Below are 11,346 nucleotides of genomic sequence, written 5' to 3'. Positions count from 1 at the left end.
CCAGATTTTTTATTTTTATGCCTGTTTACTTTTTTCCATTAAAAGGAGTGATTTTATTTAATTTTTGATGTTTATGCCTCATGTAGAAAATGTTTGGTTAAACTTTAAATCTGGTGGTGACTCAAATTATGACTGTTTTACCTTTCTTTTTAAGAAAAAAAAAAAAAAAGGGAGGTTTTAGCTTTTTTGGTTTCTCTTTTAAATAGTGTTTCTCATCAAAAACTTTGATGAATTAAAAATAATATCTAGTTCAGGGAAAAATCTTTAATTTCATTGTAAACAGTAGCCAAACATGGTTGCTGGGCAGATTAATACATTAAAGGCCTATCACACATTGGCCCTCAATTTTCACTGGAAAGTTTTTTTTTTTTTAGGTTTACATTATGTAATTTATGTTGCCTAATGACTATGATTTGTATAAAACATTTTTAATAACAATCATCTCCATTAAGGCTTATGTAAGGGAAGTTGTTTACTGGCTTTTGACAAAATTAATACATATAAACTCAGATGTAGTTGTAACTAGCTAAAGTAACCAAGCATGCTGGCTTAAATAAAAATCAACCATTTAAAATCTTATTAATACATCAATGTAGACTATCAACTACAAAAAGAGCTTTGCTTGCTCCAAAGGTTTTTTAAAAATATATATATAGGGTAAGATAGAAATCTTTCTCTTATATGTGCATTAATATTAATGCTAAATTAATTCAATATATATAATAATAACTAGCTTGCTAAACCACCAGCTAACAGTCTTGCAACTATGCCAAACAAGTGAAACTTAAATATGTTTTTATTTTTTGCAATTAATTTACAGGTAGCACAGTTCGCAAAATATATATTGGAACTGAACAAGGAAAATAAATATTAGGCCAATAACTTCAAACAGGACCACTGCAGCTCATAGCTTCAAAATCACTGTCATAGGAACTAGTTAGTCTAAACTTAGGTGGACCATGCCTACAACAGCTTGTGGACACAACTCCACACACATTTAAATTCTAACATCAGCCAAATGTTTTTAGACTCAAGTTAACAGATGGAAAATAAGTTTACGAAGGATATAGAGGAAATGCACTGACTGCATCATACTCATCAGTGTTTTGGAAGAACTGAACTCTCTACTTAATAACTAAAATAAAAAGGGGGTGTTTTATGCTCTTTGTGTGTTCGCCCTCAAATAACAGCACTAATCAGACTAAATATTCTGAACAATGCTTTAAGGATTTCTGAGTATGTGTAAAGTTGAGGATTGTTTGTCTACAGATTGGCATTAAGAATTTTGGCACATAACAAACTATTTTAAAATAAATAAAACTAAGATTAATCTGAAGTGCACAAATAAGTTTTAGATGTGCTTCAAAGGAAGAACTGGGTGATCCCTGATGGATATAAACTGATAGAGAGTTACAAATCTTTGGTGCATAAATACAGAATGCAACGCTAAATGTTCTCAACAAATGAGCTGGAATTGTCGATCTGTCAGGAGTCCTGATATATACTTAGCTGCTAAGCAGTTAAGAGATTTTTACACTTTTTACACTAAATGAATATTAAAATCCAATCTAAATAATCTTCTCTCTTTTTTATGTGTGTGAGTTAGAACTGTAGCTGCAGCATTTTGACCACAATGTAATTTGTAAATTGTAGAGAATAATAATTGTAATCCAGAGAATAATGCATTACAATACTCTAATCAAAACAAAGGTGTAGATCAGCTTCTCAGCATCTAGTGTAAGAAAATGTCTAATTAATGTATAAAAAATATATACATTATTGTGGTTGAAGATTAAATTAGACAATGTGAAAGGTTAAAAGAAAATATGAAGGCATTTGATAAATAAATGTTGAGACTATGTATTCTATAGTCTAGAGCGAAAACAGTGACAATGTTGAAAAACATTGACTTGATTTTAACACTTTTAAACTTCATGTTGTAATTCTGGAAAAAAAAAAAAAAGAGAAAGTTAATGTAGTAAAATTTGTTTATGAATCTTCTCAGATCCATGGTGGGCATGACGAGGCAGGGAGAGTCCGGCGTGGGGACTGGTGTGCAATAGGCCCCAGCATGTCCACAGCTGAGATGAAGAAACACTTGTTCTCATACTCTGTATGCGGACACTTGTCATTACTCCCGGGGCTTCTTAGGCGTTATGTAGACCATCATGGAATCTTGGATGATTCCATTTGGTCTAGAAGGGGGGAGTGAAGGGTGTGATTGGAGATAACCACACCTTCACACTCTTATTCTTAAATGTTTTATACATTTATATATACAGTTATTATTTTTACTGTTCACATTATAATTCACTTAATAACCTTATGATCTCTGCTCTCTTTTTAACTGTCACTATGACAAGGCTTTGGAGGTTTTTTTTTTTTTTTTTTTTACTTTTTTCAGGAATCAGGAAGGTCAGAGTGTTTTCATCAACAGTGAGAGCTGTGAGGAGAATGTGACCCTGAGTGGCAGAGAAGCTTCACTGCTGTTCTGCTGTTCTGGGACCAGTGCATATGAACTAGGAGACAACAAGTTATCTGAGTGAAGTGCTGGAAACCTCTCCTCAGATAGCCAGAAGATCTTTACATCCACTCTTTTCCTCTGTCTCATCTTCTCACAGACTTTAGGACACTTAAGGACTGTCTGCTGTGTTCATGAAGGACACAGTGCTGAACAACATCATGATAAGAATCTGTTGCTCAGACAGGCTGGAGCTAATCACGTCATTAAAACTGGACAACATGCTGTTAACTGGACTCTGCTGACGTAATCATATTGATAAGTTCTGTACAATCACATGTCATTTGCAAAATGTATAACTGCTTGGATGAAGTATGAGGAATTCTCTCTGGCCCTCGACTGGCTTTAGTTTATTTCTTTCTTTCTCTCTCTCTCTCTCTCTCTCTCTCTCTCTCTCTCTCTCTCGCGCGCGAATGTGTTGACCTATCGAGATTTTATTTGTTGATGTACTTTTACTCTTTTCTAATATATATATCTATTAATTTTTGTTCCGCCATATGCAGAAGAAAGGCCAGTTTCCTGCAAGTTACAGTAGATACAATAGAGTTAGATACTGCATTTGGGCTAGACCGTTTGTTTAATGAAGGTAAAGAAAATTAGCTGTAAAAAGAAAATTTCATTATTGATTCAGAATCAAAGGGGGGAGTGTGATGGAAGGTGTTTATTGAAATGATTCATAATCAATGACGTGTGATGATTCATAAACAATGACGACTATTAATGATATTACTTTTTGTTCTATGCGATGATAATGTGTACTGTGACCATTCTACCCTCAGTGAGCTTTTTTGAAATGCTGAGTAAGAGTTTTCTCTATCTGGCTATGTGTATGTGTTAAGGAATGCACGTCACAGTTGTTCTACAAATTCTGGCGCCAGGGTCATCTTCCTTTCTGCTTGCAATGCTTTGAGAACCAGCCTGATATGCTCACTAAGGGATTATGTCATATCACATGTCAGAAGAAGTTGACGTGTCACAATGGTGGCACTGTGCCCATAATTGGGAAGTAAGGGATGGGAGGATCTAAAAGGTATAAAGAGAGCTTGGCACCTCTTGCAAGGCAGGAGTTCACTCTGTATTCATTACGTGTGGCTTCTCAATAAATCTTGTTACTCATTCTGATCAAGACTCAGAGACTCTGAATATTTCTTTCTTCCTGTCATTATTTTTCCACCACAACGCTCTTATCCAAAAAGCCACTTACACGGTTGTTCATATTTCAGAGGTGGGCCAATGTAATGTTAGGAGTCTTGCCCAAGGTCTCTTATTGATGTATCACAGTATAGTCACCCAGACAGTGTCAGTCCTGATGCTGTCAGTCTACCAGTTTAGGACACTGAACTTCACAACACACACTACATTTCCCAGCATGTTTACTCACCAGACTTCCCTGACTCTTCTGATCACGTGACGCTACAATGTTCCCTCTCGTCGAGCTTCTGATTGCTCACACCTGGACTCCCTTGTATGAACACCCCGGTTTCCTTTGTCTGTCCTTGGTTTGGCCCATGTGCCCATATCTTATACCTCTGCTCACTGGCTAGTAGAATCTTTTAACCATTTTTTAAAATTGAAAATTGCACTGGGGAACTTCACCATCCACTTATATACACCCAAGTATATTACACACCAAATAACTTGTTTCATACTTGTTCTGTGTTTCATTAGTTGTTCTGAACTTCCACTAAACTTTTCCTCATTGATCACTGGTGTTAATTTGTAAAGGAAGCTGCTGTTGTAATTCAGGCGAGCTGTATTACAGTAGGTGTGTGAGTCAGAAGCCGTCAGATGTGGAGGCTTTGAAGAGCTGAGCCGTTGCAGCGCAGGCAGAACACAGCTTCTCCATCTGCGGATGAGGATAAAGCAGTGGCTCGTAGGTGTTGTTGTTTTATTTGTTTTCCACACTCTGCGTGAGACGACCAGGGAGAGTTTTCCTGTTCCTCTTCATTACGACTTTCCTTTGATATCGGGTTTCTTAGCAAAGGCCTGAAGTCTTCCATTACTGCGAGTCATCGCTGCCTCGCACCACGCCAACAGGCTGCAGTGTCAGGGAGGCCTTCATTGGGCTGCTTTTGGGTTCGAGTGTTTTCATTGCCTTCGGCTGCGGCAATGTTCCCGTCTTCAGTCTGATTGGTTTTCTTGTTTTGATTATTTGCAGCCTCTGAAAGCAAGAGACAAAACAACAGGAAACAAGCAGCGCATGGAAATGTGAATTCAGTCCAAATCCATCAAGCAGGCATGTGTAGTAGTGATAGTTTTGTGTGTATCCTTGTGTAATTTGTTTCAGTGCAGTGTCTGTCAACTTTGTACATTTTTGACTGATTACCTGTCTGATGATCTGTCGGGTTTCTTTTAACCCATTATATTTTACTGTCTGCATCAGCCTTTAAGTGTGCTTTCACACTTGCCTTGTTGGGTGGCACTAGGGGTGTCATGATTTCGATATTTTATCGAAATCAATCGAATTATTATTATTATTATTACAAGCAAAAATTATTATTCGAATTATTATTATTATTATTATTATTATTATTATTATTATTATTATTATTATTATTATGTCATGGTCTCGAGCCTCGAAGTCAAAAAGAGGATAGACGATCCCTCCCTCTAAGCTACGCAAGCACGTGCACGCCACGCAAATGGCGCAGCACACTGTAGCCGACGCCACAGACATTGTGACTGCTGAAAGAGCAGCTCTTTCTCCAGAGAATGTGGACATTCTCATCTTCTTAAAGAAAAAAAACGTAAAAATATATAAATTTATACAGTTATTTTGTCTAGCTTCAAATATGTTAATAGTTTTGGTACCTTAAGGAGCATCTTTCTCTCAGATAAAGTTAATAATATATCTTTATTAAAGAAAAAAAATTGTCATTCTCAGGGACCGAAAAAATCTTAGTCTTATTTTTCATGCTGTTATAGTAGGGTAGAGTTCAGTTTGTTAAGGCTCTAATTGTTCTGTTATTTTGTACATGACTGTTCCTGTATTATTTTATTATTTATTTTGTTATGTTGCACATTGCTGTTTCCAAAAAAGCCACTAGATGGCATTACATATATATCTTAATTAAATTATTTAAATTTGAGCATTAGTGCCTAATGTGGTGTATAACAGATCACTTGAATCACTTTGCATCACTTATATCAAGCCCACCTTTTGAAATAAGATATTGTAAATTTGATTAATCAAACCAATGACTGACCATACAACCCCTGGCAAAAAGTATGGAATCACCAGTCTTGGATGAGCACTCCTTCAGACATTTCATTCTGTAAAACAAACTCTGATCAAAAACATGATACAATAATAAGGTCATTCCAAAGTGCAACTTGTTGGCTTTCAGGAACACTCAAAGAAATGAAGAAAAAACATTGTGGAAGTCAGTGAATGTTACTTTTATTGACCAACCACAGGGAAAAAAATATGGAATCACTCAATTCTGAGGAAAAAAGTATGGAATCACTCAAATTGAAGGTAGAAAATAAGGACACACCCAGTCAATTTCCTTTCCCTAAATGGACACCTGCCTCAGATTAGATCTGCTAGTTAGTCTGCAGTTAAAAACACCTGCAGTCATGACACCTTGGAGGGCTGCTGGACGAATTAGAGTGGCAAGAACCATGGCTCCAACAAGAGAAATGTCTCTTGAAACAAAAGAGAGGATTGTGAAACTTCTAGAAGAAGGTAACTCTTCACGCATGGTTGCTAAAGATGTGGGCTGTTCACAGTCAGCTGTATCCAAGATATGGACCAAATACAAACAGCATGGAATGGTTGTTAAAGCCAAGCGTACTGGTAGACTGAGAAAGACATCAAAGCGTCAAGACAAGCAACTTAAGGCCATTTGTCTTGAAAACCGAAAAAGTACAACTAAACAGATGAAGCATAAATGGGAAGAAGCTGGAGCCAATGTATGTGACCGAACCGTAAGAAATCGCCTAAAGGAAATGGGATTTCAATACAGGAAAGCTAAAAGAAAACCATCATTGACACCTAAACATAAAAGAACAAGACTGCAGTGGGCTAAGGAGAGGCAATCATGGACTGTGGATGACTGGATGAAAGTTATCTTCAGTGATGAGTCAAGAATCTGCATTGGACAAGGTGATGATGCTGGAACTTTTGTTTGGTGCCGTTCCAGTGAGATTTATGAAGAGGCCTGCCTGAAGAAAACAACCAAATTTCCACAGTCCTTGATGATATGGGGCTGCATGTCAGGCAAAGGCACTGGGGAGATGACTGTGGTTAATTCTTCTATCAATGCACAAGTTTACATTGACATTTTGGACAGTTTTCTCATCCCTTCAATTGAACAGATGTTTGGAGATAATGAAATAATTTTCCAAGATGACAATGCATCGTGCCATAGGGCAAAAACATTGAAGGCATTCCTTGGAGAAAGACACATTCAGTCGATGTCATGGCCTGCAAATAGTCCAGATCTCAACCCAATTGAAAACCTGTGGTGGAAATTGAAAAAAATGGTCCACAAGAAGGCTCCGACCTGCAAAGCTGATCTGGCAACTGCTATCAAAGCGAGTTGGCACCAAATTGATGCAGAATACTGTTTGTCACTCATCAAGTCCATGCCTCAGAGACTGAAAGCCGTTATAAAAGCCAAAGGTGGTGCAACTAAATACTAGTGATGTATTTTGAATCATCTTTTGTTTATCTGTTTTTCATGATTCCATACTTTTTTCCTCAGAATTGAGTGATTCCATATTTTTTTCCCTGTGGTTGGTCAATAAAAGTAACATTCACTGACTTCCATAATGTTTTTTCTTCATTTCTTTGAGTGTTCCTGAAAGCCAACAAGTTGCACTTTGGGATGACCTTATTATTGTATCATGTTTTTGATCAGAGTTTGTTTTACAGAATGAAATGTCTGAAGGAGTGCTCATCCAAGACTGGTGATTCCATACTTTTTGCCAGGGGTTGTAGACTAATCTAAAACTGGCATAGGCCTCTCTGCTGTAAAAAAAAAGAAAAAAGAAAATCTAGAATCAAGAATCGAATCGTGATCCTAAAATCGGAAATAAAATCGAATCAAGGATTTAGAGAATCATGACACCCCTAGTGGTTAGCACGTTCGCCTCCTAGCACTGGGTTTAAGTCCCTATCTGAGTGGAGTTTCCATGTTCTTTCCGCATCTGCATAGGTTTCCTTTAGGGAAGAGTTGTGAAGAAAGCTGAGGCTATATTGGTTGATTGATTCATTCATTCATTTATTCATTCATTCAACAACGACAAAAAAGCAAAAGTTAGATTTCAATGTTTTACAATTTCAATGAGTTGTATGGTTACAACAGATTACACTAGTGATTCCTGTATCTACTATAGCTGTAGATTACCAGGGGAGTTGAAGGGGAGTTGAATTCTGTCAAGGAGGCATAGTTTGGCACAACACTTGGAAAGGCAACTCACAAAACTAACAACTTGCTGCTGTCTGAAGCATGCCATACTTAAATTAGAAACCACTGTAAAATGGAAATCATGGAAATTCTGATATGCTTTTTATGCAGGAAAATGTGATCTCATCTGGAAACACTGGTCAGGTATTTTAATGTGTAAACAGTGTCTGGTAAATCCTGATACTATCTGGATATAAAATGTCTGTTAATGCCAGGTGTAAACAGGCCTTGCAAATACATAATATTATGGTTCTTATGGTAATATATAATATTATGGTACAAATATATAATACAATGGTACTCACAAAACTGGTATGCTGAGGCAGCAGTGGCCTAGAGAAGGTTATGGAAGTAAGGGAACTGGATGGTTGGCAGCTTGAACCCCAGAACTGGCTCAAAGCGATGGTAGGGGACGCCAAGGAACAGTGCGTTCTACTCCAACCTTTACAGCTGAGGTACCCTTTAGCAAGGCATCTAACCCCAGATTGATCCCTTGGTGCCTTTAGGTGGCTAAAGACCAGTGTTAGCTAGTATTCAGTTTTAGATTATTGTAGCTGGTCTGTGATGGACAAGGTAGTGGAAAAATCACTCAATCTTTCAGACTAAAACATACTCTGTAATAATAAGCTAGCTGGATAATCAGATCTTGATTTTAAACATTCTTTGTCATGCTGTTCATGCTGGTTGACCAGTGTGGTATTGCTGGTAACCCAGCTTGGTGATTGATTCATGGTTGTCAATTCTGAGACAATTGCAAATCCTCTACTGTAACAAGGCAGCTGGTAAGCTTCAAAACAGACACTCATGTTTGCTTAGGGCAGTGATGAGGATAGTACCCAGAGGGGCACTAATTTTAACAGTCCTAGCTATGCATGGTTGTGAAATCACTAAAATATATAACTTCCAAATTATCCCAGTGAATAGGCTAGCGCTTAGACAGTTGTGCCACCTGAAATCCCATCAAAGAATTTATCATTTTATTGTCATGCCTGGTGCTGAACGCACTCCTGTCTCCCTTGCACTCTTCAGTCACAGGACAACATCACCCAGAATGCACCACATATGGATTGCACTTGCTCACATGATCAATCAATCAACCAACCTTTTATTTTCACTCGGGAAAAAACAGGGTGACCCTCATTTACAATATTGCCGAGCATTTATAACATCAAAGGGATTGAACACATTTAATAATAATTTAGACATAATCAGAAATAAAATTGTAAAAAATAATAATAAAATAAAGGTACTAATTTTAAATCAACATTTAATAAAAATATATATGTGAAACAAAAAATTCTAAAATACCATAAAAAACTAATTTGACACATAAAAAGTAAAACATTTTATAAAATATAAAATAAGTAAAAAGATAATAGTAAAAGTAAAGTAAAATGTTAAAAATGATAAGAAGTGATTAAATGAATAATAGAACTAAGAACAAGAATGAAAATATAAAACATAAAAAATAAGTAATAATAAATAAATAAAATAAAATAAAATAAATTCTGTGTACCTCGACTGTGCCTTTTGCTTGCCCTATGTTGCGGTTTGCCTCTGTTCTGTCCCTGGAATGTCTCTCGTTTTTAATGTCATTTCCTGTTGGCTCCTGTTTTTTGGTGTTGGCCCTGCTTGCTCTGACCACTCTTTATATCGCCACTTTACTGAATAAAGCTGTTTATGCAGTCCTGCCTGATATTGAAATTTATAAACATGTTCAGAACTGTTTAAAAACTGAAGTCCTCCCTATAGCTGTTCTCCTGTTGAGGCTCAGACTGCTTGTAGTATATCACATGAGTAAGATGAATAATAACTTTATTCTTCCTGTGTTTCACATCCTACAAACCACTACATACATTTCAACACAAGTAATTCGATTCTGTTGGTCTCCTCTCACAACAACAGGGTGAAATCCTAAAAACACCACTTGGGAGCTTTGTGTTCACCACTCAAGGAAAAAAAGAAAATCACAAGAATGCTTGTGTTCCATTATTGTTTTAAAAGTATGTTAAAGCTCATGAATACAAACAATTAGAACAAATCTATTCACAAATATAATATTGATAGAACAGTTTGTCGATTTCATGTTTAACAAAAAAAAAAATTGCCTTCCATTTACGAGAGCTGTGTAACTCTTTCATTATTTTCTGTTCTTCTGCAGCCAGTGGTCCTCCTCCAGCTCCACTTTTCCTCCCACCTCCGCTCCATTAGTGCTGAGAGGTTAATTTTAGCGCCTCTGTATCTCTACACACCATCTGTGCACGCCAATTAGAAATTAGCCCGGGCTGCTGGTGCTGCCAGGGGGGCTGATAGGCCGGGTGATGGCCCTCGCTCTGATTCCTCTTTTATTTATGTCCTCCAGGAGCAGCAGCCTCGGGCCTGAGGGGGACGGACCTGCAGTGATGGCTGCACTGCTGGTGGCGGAGATTACAGCAACTCGCTGCACCAGCACTGAATAGGTAAGCTGATTGAGGCTGAAAGGCTGGAGGCTTTCAGTAGGTCTAAAGGCATTTAGGCAATGGATTTGGACATTTTGGAAAGTAGTAGGGAACAGGCTTAAGAAAGAAAATGAATTTAATATATTGGGCTCACCAGTAATACATTCATTAGAATGTTCTTAAAAGAGTAAATCTTTGCAAAAAAGTCTTAATCTGATGTAATTTACGTTGCAGAAGTGTTCACAGCTATGGACTTATTATGGATTTCATTCTCCTAAGAAAAGAATGAAACAAATGAGAAAAATATAAGACACTATATACAGCTCTGGAAAAAAAATAAGAAACCACTTAAAAATAAATTTCTTTGATTTTACCAAATTGAAAACCTCTGGAATATATTTAAGAAGAAGACAGATGATCACAAGCCATCAAACCAAGCTGAACTGCTTGATTTTTTTTTTTGCACCAGGAGTAAAGTGCATAAAGTTATCCAAAAGCAGTGTGTAAGACTGGTGGAGGAGAACATAATGCCAAGATACATGAAAACTGTGATTAAAAACCAGGGTTATTCCACCAAATATTGATTTTTGAGCTCTTAAAACTTTATGAATATGAACTTGTTTTCTTTGCATTATTTAAGGTCTGAAAGCTCTGCATCTTTATTATTTCAGCCATTTCTCATTTTCTGCAAATACATGCTCTAAATGACAATATTTCTATTTGGAATTTAAGAGAAACGTTGACCGTAGTTTATAGAATAAAACACTGATGCTCATTTTACTTAAACATATATCTATAAAAAGCAAAATCAGAGAAACTGATTCAGAAGCTGAAGTGATCCAATATTTTTTCAGAGCTGTGGGAAGTTAGCTGGGAAACACTTCTCTCACAGGGGATGTTTTTACTATTGGTAACTGGGGTATCTCCAGCATCTGTCCTCTGAATGATCCTAATCCCTCTGGGGATCTGCTTA

This window comes from Astyanax mexicanus, chromosome 7, assembly GCF_023375975.1.
Source record: "Astyanax mexicanus isolate ESR-SI-001 chromosome 7, AstMex3_surface, whole genome shotgun sequence".
NCBI classification, from domain to species: domain Eukaryota; kingdom Metazoa; phylum Chordata; class Actinopteri; order Characiformes; family Acestrorhamphidae; genus Astyanax; species Astyanax mexicanus.
Note: the sequence above shows the minus strand (reverse complement) of the source record.